Source organism: Rhinopithecus roxellana, chromosome 15 (assembly GCF_007565055.1).
Source record: "Rhinopithecus roxellana isolate Shanxi Qingling chromosome 15, ASM756505v1, whole genome shotgun sequence".
In the NCBI taxonomy this organism is placed as follows: Eukaryota; Metazoa; Chordata; class Mammalia; order Primates; family Cercopithecidae; genus Rhinopithecus; species Rhinopithecus roxellana.
Genome location: NC_044563.1, coordinates 26,538,237 through 26,553,276, shown reverse-complemented (window position 1 = coordinate 26,553,276; position 15,040 = coordinate 26,538,237). Strand labels below are relative to the sequence as shown.

General features: G+C 37.9%; 1 protein-coding gene and 1 long non-coding RNA gene across 2 annotated transcripts in view; one reads left to right on the top strand and one right to left on the bottom strand.

The window, feature by feature from the left end:
* The window catches only part of ANO3 (anoctamin 3), a 474,780-nt gene that overhangs the window by 375,818 nt on the left and 83,922 nt on the right, over positions 1–15,040 (bottom strand). The gene's annotated exons all lie outside the window — the stretch shown is intronic.
* Positions 4,054–6,462, top strand: LOC115893672. Its single transcript, XR_004053734.1, has 3 exons — positions 4,054–4,101; positions 4,511–4,731; positions 5,895–6,462. It is a non-coding gene; the product is annotated as an uncharacterized LOC115893672 (long non-coding RNA).

Here is a 15,040-nt window from a genome sequence, read left to right as displayed (position 1 = left end):
GTAATAAAACACAGAGCAAACTCACCTGGTTTTTCATCCTTATGTAAAGAAAGAAATATGCCACTAAATAATTCTACACTCAATTTATAGTCACTATAAAATTTTACAAACCTCTAAACTGAATATCTAATGAAAAAAGAGCTAAAATAAATGTTTAAAAAACTAAAGGAAGCTATTCTTCAATATGGAAAAGAAGTCATGATGACATTTATTTGTGCTCTTCATTTTTTTATTAAATTTAAATTAACATCCATATCAATTGTTTTCACCCTGAGAAACTTCCTTTAACGTTTCATATAAGGCTGCTCTGCTAGCAAAGAATTATCTCATTTTTTTTTGGTTTTGTTTATCTTGACATGCCTTTATCTCACAGAAGATTATCTCACAGAAGATAAAGGCATGATCTTTCACACTGACCATTAAAAGGGTTCTCTCAATATAAGAAATGGTATTGTCTACCATGTGATGACTTGTTACACCTGGGCCCATCCATGTTCTCTGTCTGTGCCACATCAGAATCTCAACATGTGTGGAAATGAATATTTGCAGTAATAATATAATTTCTTCTATGTGAATAACTCACGCCTAAATTACTTTCTGGTCTAATTAAGACATGTCTTAAATTGCTCACCAATGATCTACAAGCTACTTTGGAGAATTCATCTGTTCATGGCTCTGCCGGTTTAAAAATGTTGATAAATTCACTGACTCTCTTGTCCTGCGCCTGGGAGGATTCTGTAACAGAATCGATAGTGAAAGCGCAGATGCAATAATCTATCAGCCCAGGCATTAAGAGGTAGGCAAAGACAGGCACTTCCTTTATCTTATAATATTCACTCCTGAAAACCAGTGCCACATAAAAGCTTGATTTCTGTGGGAGCACCATGCTGCAAGAAGCCCAAGCCATGTAGACAGGCTCTAAAGAATTGGCGGGGAGAGGTGGCTCACGCCTGTAATCCCAGCACTTTGGGAGGCCGAGACGGGTAGATCGCTTGAGCCCAGAAATTCGAGACCAGTGTGGGCAACGTGATGAAATGCTGTCTCTACCAAAAACGTAAAAATTAGCCAGGCCTGGTGCTGTGCACTTATAATTCCAGCTACTTGGGAGGCTGAGGCAGGAGAATTTCTTGAACACGGAAGGCAAAGGTTGCAGTGAGCCAAGATCATGCCACTGCACTCCAGCCTGGAAGACAGAGCTAAACAGGGTCTCAAAAACAAACAAAGAAACAACAACAGACAAACAAACAAAAAACAGAAAACAACAACAACAACAACAAAAACAGAATGAAACATTTTGTGAAAAGAGAGAAGTGGAAATGCCATTTTGGAAGAAGACCTTCCAGCGCCAGCCATCCCAGCTGGAGCCAAATGATCAGAGATAAAATAATTTTTCCTGAATTCCCGACCTACAAACCCTCTGGCTTTCACTATTGGGGTAGTGTTTAATGCAGTAAGAGGTAACAGAAATATTCCCCATATCCAAGCTAATAATGTGCTCTGTTAGTGAAACAGGAAAGGTTCCCTTGTCCCCCATGCAGGACATGCGACAGGGGGAGTGGCTTGCTTCCTTGGTGCCCTGCTGCTCAAACCTCTAGGAGAGCATACAGACCAGACGGGCTGGCTGTGGGACTCTGACCACACGACAGTGTCTAGGGGTGAATGTTTACAGCTCCTGAAGCCCCAGTGGACCTGTGTTACAGGGTGCTGTTTTAGTTTTGCCATCTATAGTCTTGTGTTAATCAGTTCAACTAGACCCGCTACCTTGTCACAAGGACAGACAGCTTTCTGTATCCCGGGTTCTTGCTTTGGTGTACCTGAAGAATGGGATCACACCTGGGCTTGAAGAATGAGTGCAAAGTTGTATTGAGTGGAAGTAGCTTTCAGCAGATAGAGGAGCCAGAAGGGAGGTGCTTTTCCTCTGGAGCTAGACCAGTCGGTGGCCCATGCTCTTCTCCCACTGCCCTGGCCATCGTTCTGTTGGTGGATGGACTGCCAGCATGCCGGTGCTTGTTGGTGTGCTCCTGACGTCCTCTCCATGTCCAGCCACTTGTGTATTCCTCCAACTATGTGTTCCTCTTGACATCCAGCTGCTTGCATCTTCTTTCACCCAGCTGCTTGTATATCTTCTTTCGCCGATCTGCTCCTCTTGACGTCCAGCTGCTTGTGTGCCTGCCTGTTAGGGTCTTGAGGGTGTGTCAGGCCATGGTGGTCTTGGGAAATGTAACATTTGGGCAGGAAATGCCTGTCCTCACCTAGGTCCGTGGGGGTGGAGCCTGAGCCAGGGACCTGCCTTTCTCTACTCAGCACTTCCCTCCCCCCTTCCCATATCATTAGCTCTACTTCAAAATGTATGCTGATCCTGTCAATCTCTCATTCATACCTCCACTGCCCTCCTAGTCCCAAGCAGCATCATATTTTATGAGACGAGTACAAGAAACTTTTAATTATTCTTTCTTCTTTTGCCTGCACAGAAGTCCCTGCACAGAAGCCATGGTTTTCTTTCAAGTTAAATCAGAAAAGAATACTGCTTTACTTAAATTCTCCATTGATTTTCCGTTGTAATTCCAGTACATTGGTTCATGATGGCCTACAAAGCCGTCATTAATTACCCATGTTTACATCTTTGATCTATCTCCTACCACTTGCCCTCTTGGTTACTGCGTTCTACCCTATAGTGTCTTCTTGATGTCCCTGGAACACACTAAGCTCATACCTGTCCCACTGTCATTGTTCTTGTTTTCACCTTTACCTGAAATATTCTTCTCAAGTCCCTCACTGACCCACTTTTTCTCACTGTTCATCTCTGCTTATTTTCTCTAACGAAAACCCTTTCTTAACAACCCTAGATAAAATTGCTTCTACCCAGTTAATAGTCATATGACTTTAACCTGTTTTACTTTTTTATAGCACTTATCAGAGCCTAAAACAATTTTATTTAGTTGTTTTTCATTGTTTATTTCTCCTTCATTAAAATGTATTAGAGAAGACCTGATATGTATGGTTTACCTCTATATTCCTCAGGCCTAAGCCATTGCTTGAGAGTAGGCCCCCTATAGTTGTTGAATGAATTAAAAATATTCCAAAATCCATTACCCAGAAACTTTTTATTGTTAAACGACTGAAATCTACCAGAAAACCAAAGATTGTGCTAAGTTGTAATAAATTTGAAATCTGGATATTGTACTTCACCTACCTATTGTAGCTTCCCAGAAGGACATTGGCAGGCAAATAGATTTGGCATATTAGATCCATGGCACTATTTAAGTTCTTCAATTTACAAATGTCAGTGTTGACTAATTAAGTGTATTCAGATGGCAAAGTAATATTCCTCTCACCTCCTATCCTGTCCTGCTGCTTTCTCAGGCATGGTACAGTTCAAAAGAAGAAAATGGTTTGCTTAGATGTTTTCTTTCCCTATTGCTCCAGACACATAATGGCCAGTGAAATGAGTCTGAAATTGGAAGGAGAGTAGAGGCCAGGGGAAGTATACCTGTTTATGAACTCCAGTTTGTGTTCATTATCATTGAAGCTAAAATGGAAAGCTCTTCTGGGAAGGTCAGAAAAACAAAACAAGGAATCCCTTTCCTACCCACTCACAGAACGCTGACAATTTAAGAGTCCAGATTTATAATCTGTCCTATGTGTAGGTTTTTAGAACTTAACAACAACAACAAGAAAAATCCTACTGTTACTGCCAGCTGACATGGACTCTGTCTTTCTGAACCACCAGTCCCTCAAATGTCAGTGATAACTGATACCTCCATCATAAACTTCCACTTCTTCATCTTAACAGCAAGTACTTCAAGACAGGCTGATGATTCCACCACTAAATTCACTGGCCTGTCACAGGTGAAGTCAGCGTTGCCAGCCACCCTTCTTTTATGCCTCTCCCCTCTACCCTGCTTCCTCACTTAGCCTCCTGGCCTAGCAGACATTCTGATTTCCCACAGAAAGGAGTGTTATTATCTGCTTTTCAGAATAATCTGATTAATTTTTTGACATTAGTCTACCCTCTACAGTGTGAACAACCCATAATATACCTGGAGAAGAATATAGAAGAGAAATTAAATCCACAGAAGATCCTCATGATGCTCTTTGGAGGTTAGCATTTTCTACTATTTGACAAAGTTCTCCATTGGTTTCAATAGCCAAGAGAAGAGGAACTTAGAATTTAAAGAAAATAAATGTGAGTTTCAACTCCTCTGCTCTTAATTCCAGTTTGATATTTGACTATGGCACTTACATTTTTTTTCGGGGCTCTTTTCATGCCTAGTAGGTGGTTTCTAACTAACAGGCTAATTGAGAAACTATAAATTAGTGGTTAAGAACAAAGGCTCTGGATTTATAACCTGGATTTGAATCTGCCTGGGTTTAAATCCTGGCTTCACCAATTATTAACTGTGTGACTTTGGGTAAGTTGCTTAGAGTCTCTGTGCCTTTGTTTCCTGACCTGTAAATGAGTGACATTATAATAGTACTTATCATATGTTTTTGTTATGAACATTAACAGGATACTGGTGAAGATCACAGACTCTGGAACTAGAGTGCCTGAATTTAATGTCTGTTTCTATTGCTTAATGATTGTATGACCTTCATAAATCACTTGACCTCTCTGTGCTTCACTTCCTCTATCTAGAAAATGGAGATTCTCATCTGCATCACTGGGGTGTTATAAATAGTAAATGAATCAATAAACAGATGTGAGGTACTTAGACCACTGCTTGGCACATGGTAAGCATTCAATACATGTTAGCCATCATTATTTGGAGGACTAAATTAAATACAGCATTCAAAGCTCATAGCATATTTACTAATTGTGTATTACATATTGGGCTAGGAACATGCAATAATGTTCAGAACAGACTGGGCTCTGCTCTGGTGGTGCAGATAGTCAAGTCTAACAGAATATATTAGTCATTCTATCAATTCTGCTTTCTCCTGCCCCACAGTTTCTGACTTGGTAGAAAAGCATATCAAATATCCATGAACCTAATTTTACTTACAATAACTAGTGACACAATAATTGGGCAGGTAAAGGCAAAATCTTGTGCTTCCATTTATTTATAACACTTTGTTAGTTTATAAACTCCTTCCTGCAAAAATCTGAATGTCCGTTGGCCCAGAGTTCAAGAAAGAAAACAGATTAAGCAGAGAGTCTTTAGAAGGTTCTGGTGCAAAGCTAACGACTCTAAAAAGGTAGTCTGGAGCTAAGCCCTGTTTGTTTTAACATTCCAAGAGCTTCTGTACCATCCAGAAACAATAAATATCAGCAAATGAACAGAAAGAACACCTGCATTTGAGGAGCTTTGTGTCTATCTTGTATGGAGACCAAAGCCCACCCGCATTGCCAGTTACTGAGTGGCGTGTCAACAGCCATATCGCCATCTTCTGGGAGCTTGTTAGAAATGCAGACACTCAGGCTTTGCCCTAGACGTAATGAACTTAACTGTATTTTAACAAGATCCCAAGGCAATTCCTATCACATGAAGGTTTGGGAAATGGATTATATACTTACTATGCAATTATTATACAATTGGTCACATATTAAAATCACCACACATTAGAATCACGGGGGAACTTAAAAAATGATGAATGTCTGGGTTTCAACTAAAATAATTCGGACTTAACTGTATGCCTGAGCATCTGAAATTTAAACATTTTTCCAAAGTGATTTTGCTGTGCAGCCAGAATTCAGACCCCTGAGCTAAATATTGACAATCCCCAGGCCTTTTTATCAAAATAGAACTATTTATTTCATGTGCTCTAAATGAAATAAATGTTAAGGTATACTGAATGCAAATCTTTTGTGGTTAAGAAAGTTCCCCCCTACCCTTTGATTATTTCACATGCTGTTTTCAGAGCCCTGTGAACTATTTCTCCCTTTGTCATTTCAGGATTTAGAGTGCTGACCTGCTTATTTTCCTATGGAAGACAATAACCTGATTCCCTGTAGGTTGAGCTAACGACCATCTGTTATGATGGGACAATGCTGATTCAAAAAGTGCCGCTTTATCTGGTGTCAGGAGGCAGCACATGAAATCATAGGGCCTTTAATAGCTCACAACTCCTTGTGTGTAAGATCCCCAGGGGAATGGCAACCCCAAATTAGAAACACGTTTCACTGAAAGGGCACTCACTCACTGATACCTTAGGGACTCCACTTTGAGGGATGCCTTTATCATTCATACCTTTCCATGGCATGAATGGAAACCTACGGAATGCTGCTTCTGTCCTCATGCATTTCATGAGTCAGCACATGACAAAAGGAAGGGACACCTAGGTCAGCCCCATCATTGTATCTGAAATCAACGCTTCAAATATAATTGGAATGATTACATACGATTCTACATGTTAAGTGATTAGCACAGCAACTGGTGCCCAGTCGGTTGCTATTGTTATTGTTGTTGTCATTAGGATTATGCTTATGCTTATTTTGTGTTATTTATTAAATGAATATACTTATCCCATATGACTCCAAGTGCTCCTAAAACTCCCCATGGGTGACAAAATTTGTCTCCCATAATATATGGCTTTATAGCAAACAGAGATTCAGGGACCATGTTTATAAGATAATCTTTAATTATTCTTAAATATTTATTAAATATTTATTTAAAATAAGAGTAAGAATGCACAACAAATAAGACGGAACCAAAATAATTTTATAAATCGTAATATCAATGACATCTATCAAATTTTATACAACATGTCTTTCTTTATTTTTAGGGTCTTTTCCCATCACAGTTTCATTTAGATGCTTTTTTGCCATTATGCAAATTATGAAGTTTCTTTTTCTTCCTGTATTTTCTTACTCTAAAGTTTTTGGTTAAGACATCAGGCTCTTTTACAAAATATGCATTACTGTTTTCTAAAAGATAACAAAGTGAACTTTATTAAGATTAAGTTTGTGGGTGACCAGTAAATACTAACCTTACCGTAATTTAAAAAAAAAAAAAAAAAATTGTACACAGTAAATAAACCACATAGTGGACGCTCCCCCTGGTGGAAATTCTGAAGTAAAGGCGGCTCTAACAAAACACTACATTTGTAGGCTTGATTCAAATATATTTAGAGATCAGCGATGCCAAATATCCACAAACTTAAAAGGAAGTAAGACGTGTATTCAAAATGTGCATTTTTTTTTTTTTTTTTTTTTTTTTTTTGCTTTTGAGACGGAGTCTCGCTCTGTCGCCCAGGCTGGAGTGCAATGGAGTGATCTTGGCTCACTGCAAGCTCCGCCTCCCAGGTTCATGCCATTCTCCCGCCTCAGCCTCCCGAGTAGCTGGAACTACAGGCGCCCACCACCAAACCCGGCTAATTTTTTTGTATTTTTTTTTTTAGTAGAGACGGGGTTTCACCGTGTTAGCCAGGTTGGTCTGGAGCTCCTGACCTCATGATCTGCCCGCCTTGGCCTCCCAAAGTGCTGGGATTACAGGCGTGAGCCAGAGCGCCCGGCCCAAAATGTGCATTTCTTAAAGCAATAAATCCAGGAAACTATTGATTTAGATTCTTCCACTTCTGAATTGAGACACCCGCGGGAAGTTAATGAAGCTCTCTCATTCTCTGATTTCATAAACATATAATGAGTACAAAAACACTCAGCTTACAGAGTTGCTGTAAGGATTAAATAAAATCTATTCCCCACTTTCAGTTTATCTCCACATCAGTAAAAGTCTGCAGCCTACAGGAATCAAATTTGAATCCTCTTTCTCCTTTACTTTGCCTCCCGTTCAACCCATCAGGAATTCGTGTTTTATTCTATGCCACTCCACTCCATATTGGCGCCTAATCATCTGGCCCAAACCACCATCACCTCTTGCCTGTTTTATTAGAATAGGTCCAAGCTGCCCTCTCTGCTTCCTTCTCGTCTCCATTAGCTTCATGCTGCATGCAGTAGACTGAATGAAAGCTGTGTCATGTCAGCCTCGGGTCCAACCCTTTAATTGCTTCCCACTGCACTTAGAGCACTTCTGGCCCTGTCCTTCAAGGCCTGCAGTTATCTGGGAGCTGCTCGTGCTTCCCTCCTCACGCCATACCATCCACCTACACACCCACCCCAGCACAGTTCCCCCACATGGGTCAAATACTGCAAGTCTCAGGACTCCTAACTGCTTTTCTCGTTTTTCATGTGTCTAGTTCTGGTGCATCTTGCAGGTGTCAGCTTGAATAACCTTTACAGATTTCCCTATCTAAATTTGGTCTCCTACCTCTCAGTTTTCCTTTTCATGGTATCCCATTGGTTTCCATCAGGGCATTCGTTACAATTTGCAGTTAGATGTTTGCTGGCTTATTTTCTGTCTCCTCCATTAGAATTTAAGGCATCAAGTCTGTCTTGTTAACCATTAGATTTCTAGTACCCTGGCAAGTTGGTGTTTTAAAGTCTCGATTGAATAGATAAATAGATTGATTCATTTTTATAAAATTACTCGGCACACATTGGCCTGAGAAATCTCACTAAGTGACAATCCTTTTCTCTTTCCAGCAAAGTATGTGCTCTATGAGGTCTCAGTTCTGTTCATGATTATGAGCTACTCTTCATGTTATACTGATTGTGAAATGTTTTACATAATTAACTAACAATGGGGTTTGTCTTCCCAGGGTTGGAGGACAGATTTACACTGAAGCAAATAAATCAAAAGCCTGGAGTCACTCGTTTCCCCTGGACCTTCTAAGAACAAAGGAAAAATGCTCTCTCTCTCTCTCTGTATAGTATATATATATATATACACACACACATATGATTATTTGTTTATTTTGGTAAGATATGGTTATGCTAACGGACTGGTGAATGTGACATTAATTCAAAGAGGATTAGAAAGTAGCTCCTACACAAGAAAATGTGACATGCAATAGCATCATATACCTCATATAAGAAAGGAAATTGAAAGAAGACTTTCCATATTTGACAGTAATCTGAAAAATGTATATGGCAATACTAATAAGTTATGAAGCAAAACAAAAATTTAAAAAGTATAATGCAAAATAGTTCATCAACCGTTTTAGATGAAGCAATGATTTGTCTTTCAATTTTTGTCTGTAGAAAATATTATTAAAATGCATTCGAATAAAGACTCAAGGAATAGTCTAAATGTAAGAAAAATAATTATAGAATTGTGATAGGCAGTTACTAAGACACATACCTCATATTATCTTTCTGGATTTTGTGAGTGATGTTTGTGGGTTTTATGGCCATTGACAAATATATAATTTCTTTTATTTCCTTATTCACTTTCTAATTCAAAATTTATAATTTTGTATTCTTTTTATTCAAAAATTTCCCCAAATTTAAGACTACTGAGGTTTCATGAAACCTGAATCTTCTCTGATGCTTGCTGAGATGATACAGACTAAGTATTGTTTTCAACTGGATACACTGGAGATATATTCTTGTTTTTGTTTTCTTTTTAGTCATGTTAATTCGTTTTTTTAAAAATGACACAAAGTGGCCTACACAATTCCAACAGTAGTGGATTCAATTTCAATTTCTTAATTAAAAAATATATCTTACCTTTTACAGAAAGGAGTAAATACACATAGTAATATTTTTCAAAGCCAAGAAGAAATGGAATAAAAGAAAATACTATTGGAAAAAGATCAATCTAAAAGTTAAATTAATATGCAGAATGCAGTCTATGACTTCACCTAATTTTATTAGAAGTTCATAAAAGTTTATGTCTGAGTTTCCTAACAACCAACAATAAGAGATAAATTCAGACACATGAATCAGATAATCTATTACAGAAAAAAAAAAAACCAAAAAAATTGAAAACCTGTTTGTGTATGAAAAGCACAGTTCAGATTTATTTCTGGACTTTAAATATATGCTTTTCTTTGGTAGCTGATGCAGAAAACACTCCATAATGATATGAACAGCATCATCAACTACATTTTCAAGTAAAAACAATGAGTTTCAAAAATTTTTGCCTAACACCCTCTGAAGCAGGCTAATGGTATAAGTAAAATTTAGGAAAAACAAGCTCTATCGACAGCCCAAATAATGTACCCCCAAGCCCTGCTTCACAGGTCCCTGCTGCTAGTATTCCAAGAAGCGTGTGTCGATGCAAAGTACTGGTTTTCAAGTTTTTGCTTTGGCCTGGGAGAATATGAATTGTGACTAATCCACATGGTTGTATAGATGAACTACATGTCTTCATATGCACATGTGCTGGGTTGGGGCAAAAATATTCCAAAAGAGATGAGGAGCTTCATGAAGACATTTGCCTGAATGTCTTCAAACTTAACTTGCTGTAGTTGCAGAAGGACAATGGGTAAAGATATGTCTCTTAAAGCAGTACTTTCAGGAACTTAGCATATAACCAAGGTCTTAGGCTTTAGAATTTTATATAATCTTTAAATAAGCATAAATATTTCATGCTTTCTTGACAAAATATTTTTATTTAATTGCACCTGTACCTGTTAGAGTGTACAAATAAGAATAACAATGTTTTGCTGACTCCTGTTTCCCCAACTGAAAATTCCTAGGGTGGGTCAACATTTATTTTGCATAATTAACTTAGATGAGAACTTTGTTTGCTGATTTTAGTTTGAACTTTGTTTGCTGATTTTAGTTTAAGTGTGAAGAGGTACCTCTCCCTCAAGTCATTGGAGGTGAAGTTTGGACAGGTTCTTAGCTAGTAAAAATTTAGGAGTAGGGTGCCTCTAGGCCTATCTCATTATTTTAGTCATAATTTTTCTATTCTCATGAGGAGTTTAGAGTGGTTCAGAAATGCTCTTTCAAACATGAATATGATTAGGAAATGATTATTTCCTTTTCATTCATTCAGTCATTCATTTCTTGAACAGAAATTGAGTGTCAACTATAGGATTATATACATGAATACCGGAGATTCTGAAGCCACTATGACTGTCATTTATGATCTGTATGATCTTGGACAAATTACTTAGCCTTTCTATATCTTTATTTCTTCATCTGCAGAGTAAAGACATTAATGTTAATTCTTTCACAGGGTTATAACAAGAATTAAATGAGACACTACATGTGAAGCACTTTCAATGGTGTTCGGTATCTAGTAAAGTACTGGCACATCTACTATGTGCCAATGCAGGGGATAAAATAATGATAGAGACAGACATTATTCATGTTCTTACTGATTTTCGCAGCCATGAGAATGAGCCTGCCAGATCTCCTACACCCAGGAGCGTGCATGACCAGCTTCCCAATTGCTGTGCTGTAAAATCTATTACTGCTTTTGTGCAGAGGCCTTGTGGCTGCTCCCTGTCAATAACCAAGTATAGCAGGAATACTAAGGTGGCACCATTCCTGTGAGACAGGGAACTCTTCTAACAGGTGACTGATTTTAGAACAAATTGGTGCTTACTCGGTGTGATGGTAAATATTGAATGTCAACTTGATTGGATTGAAGGATGCAAAGTAGTGTTCCTGAGTGTGTCTGTGAGGGTGTTGCCAAAGGAGATTAACATTTGAGTCAGTGGACTGGGAAAGGCAGACCTCCCACCTCCCAATCTGGGTGGGCACCATCAAATCAGCTGCCAGTGTGGCCAGAATAAAAGCAGGCAGAAAAACGTGAGAAGACTAGACTTGTTTCGTGTTCCTTCCTACATGTTTCCCCGTGCTAGATGCTTCCTGCCCTCAAACATCAGAGTCCAAGTTCTTCAGCTTTGGGACTCGGACTGGCTTCCTTGCTCTTCAGCTTGTAGATGGTCTACTGTGGGACCTCACCTTGTGATCATGGGAGTCAATACTCCTTAATAAACTCCCCTTTATATATACATCTATCCCATTAGTTCCATCCCTCTAGAGAACCCTAATACACTAGGATTTAGGGATGGTAAAGACTAGTGGGGTAGATGTGATAATAAAAAGAGGTGACACAAGAAAACTCTTTGTGGTGATGTAATAGTCCTTTATCTCGAATTCAGTAGTAGTCGCATAACTCTGCACATGTGGTAAAATGACATGAACTATATACACATATTGCACGAATGCCATTGTCCTGGTTTTGAAATTATACTATGGTTGTGAAAGAGTTAACAATTGGAGAAGATCATCATCAATAATGGTAGCATAAGAACCCTGGAAAACTCTTTTTCATCAAAGCAATGAGACAACTGACAAGCATCATCAGTGTCATTTTTTTTTTTTTTTTTCAGAAATCTGGAAATGAACCAAAGATTTACACTAATCCAGGGAGAGTTATTGAAGAAAAATGGCTTAATTCATTAATAAATGCAAGTATTTATTTTACATTTTCACTTATTCTATTCCCATCCTATTCTAATTAGCTCTGTAGTAATCTTAAAACAGCCTACAATCACAGTGAAAATAAAGAGTCTTGAAGTTGCTGGATGGACACAGAATGAGTTTGGGACCCATTTAAAGCCTCATTCCCAGTTGTCACCATTTATCTGGTTTTCTGGTTCCCTGGGAGACCCTACTTGCAAGTCTATCTTGACTTGACTTGAACCAGTGCTCACAGAAATTTGCAAAAAGACAAATGATGTTAAATATCTTTCCATGTGCTTCTTGACTATTTGTACACTTCCTTGGAGAAATATCTATTCAAGTCCTTTGCCCCTTTTTAATAGGGTTACTTGTCTTTTTGTTGTTGAATTGTAGGAATTCTTTATTCTGCATATGAAATCTTTTTCATATACATGATTTGCAAAGTTCCTTACAATTATGTATCCATAGGACAATCTTTCATTTCATGGACTTGAAGACAACAGCAATAGCAAAGCAATTCAAAGAGGCAGAAATATGTTAAGGATTCTATTTGTATGCACTATTTGTGTTGGAATATTATTTCTAATATTATAAAATAATAAATTTAACTTAGGTTAAGTTGTGAAGAATGTTCAACTTCTCTGTTTCTAGACCTGATCTCTTAAAACTTGAAGGGAACTAGTTGAGATAGGGATCCATAAGAAAAAAGCTTCACAGACTCTAGGGAAGAAACATTCATTTTCTCTCTCCTGGATTATTGGGATGGTCACCAGACATTCTTTCTTGCCTCTAGTCTCTCTCACATTCAGTCTATCCTGCATACAAAATTGCCTCTTTTCAGGACACTGGAACTTCCCTGACCTTACCATTGAAAGCCATGTAGGGTGATCTGTAAGTACTGGAGCATAAAGATAGAAAGGTAAAGATGTCCACATAGCAACTTCTATTATAAAAGAATCATAGTATACAAATCCCAAGATACAACACACATACTCACACACACATACACACACACAGACATTAAGTCTAGTTTAGCTTCCCTCAGAAGAAGACTGAGACAAAATTTCAAATACGAATAATGTGCTTAAGTCGTGCAGAGAATACCAATAGCCAGTTGGGAAGGTGATAGAGGAAAGACAGATAATAGAGTATATTAACCTGAAATTTAGGAAATTTAGTACTGTTTGTATTTGAAGTTTTATGCACTGTAGAATTTTGAAACAGCAGTGCAAAATGTAATGTCTTAAAATTAGTACACTTGAGGTTCAAATTGGTCATGATTTGTGCCAACTCTAGAGAGCCATCTATTGGTTGCTCCCAACTTGAGTCCAGGTAAGCGAGAACAAACAGTCAACCATAAGCCCTGAGGGGTACATATGACTCTGCACTCCATAAAAAATTTTAAAAACCCAGTCTTAATTAGATCACATTCTAAAATATTCTGTATTGAGTCATTACTTTATATTCTCAACACCACTAAAACCCCAATTTGTCTGCCTCTCTGATCCATTATCTTAATACTGGTTTAATATGGTAGCAAGAGAGTGGTAGCAGTCCCATTCCTCACAATTTTCAAGATTAGTAGGTGGATGGCAAAATGTGAGTCTCTTTTCAAGGAAAATGAGCAAGGGTCTTCATGTTGTGCATCCAAGAGTTAATTGCCAATGCCAGAAGAATGTGATGCTCTGATTAGCCAGATCTAAACAACGCATCAGAATGACAGCAGAATTGAGTGAAGTCAACAGCACCAGAAGCACACGGGCGCACACAGAAGCAGAGAAAGAGAGTCTGGGAGTCATTCCTAGACCGATAGGACCAAGAGTCTTTACTAAAATGATGGAGAGTGGATGCTGGGGTGTGAAAATGGCAGACACCACCAAAATGTCTTACAAGGAAAACCATACATTGAATTAAGCTCAGTGTATGTCCGCCCATTTATGCTTGGAAATGCAATGCATTTTCTTTATATATCAAACCCATCTTTTATTCATAAAGATGCCTTTACTGGGAATTTTTTAGATCACAGGCAAATTAACATACCTTAAGAAGACTGTCCAAAACTCACAGTCCAGAGATGATGTAGTATGAAGTTTAAGGTACAAGTAGGAAAAAGAAAGAATCTGGAAAGTTTTATAGAAAGATGATGTTAAGCCAAGAAAAAATTATTATCTATTTGGACAAGTCTCCTAAAGAGAAAAGAAAGAAAAAGGAAAAAAGGCATTTCAAGCAGAAGGAACAGCCTATGTGAAAGCATGTAGTTATGAAAAGATATGACTTCTCTAGGTTAGTGCAATTTAATTTGGCTAGCATCTCAGGATTCCAAATGAAGGAGCAGCAAAAAATTAAAAAAAGATTTTGGGAGCCAAATTGTGAAAGCTTTATTTACATTGTGTTAAGGATTTATACATTAACTTATTGCCATTAGGATCCACTTAAGGATTCTTAATAAGGAGATTAGATGACAAGATGAGAATTCAGACATCCTGGGAATCAAAACAAATTCTTTAATATATATTGTGATCCATCTATGCTAAAGTTTAGATGTAGCATGGACAATTCTATCTTTTCCTTCAAAATTGTTTCATCCTTTATTTATATAATGAGAAATACATTGTTCAGCCTTTAAAAACACACACACACTCAATGCATTACTTACAACTGCTTATTTTTATTAAAATGTTACTCATTTAAGTTCATCAAGAACAGTTACTAAGAAAAAAAAATCACATGAAGGACAATGTTATTTTGTGAAATAGGGAGATATCTACTTTTTTATGTGGCTGGATTTATTTCTGACTTAAATTACCCCTGCCACCAAGTAAGTGAAGGTAGAACCAA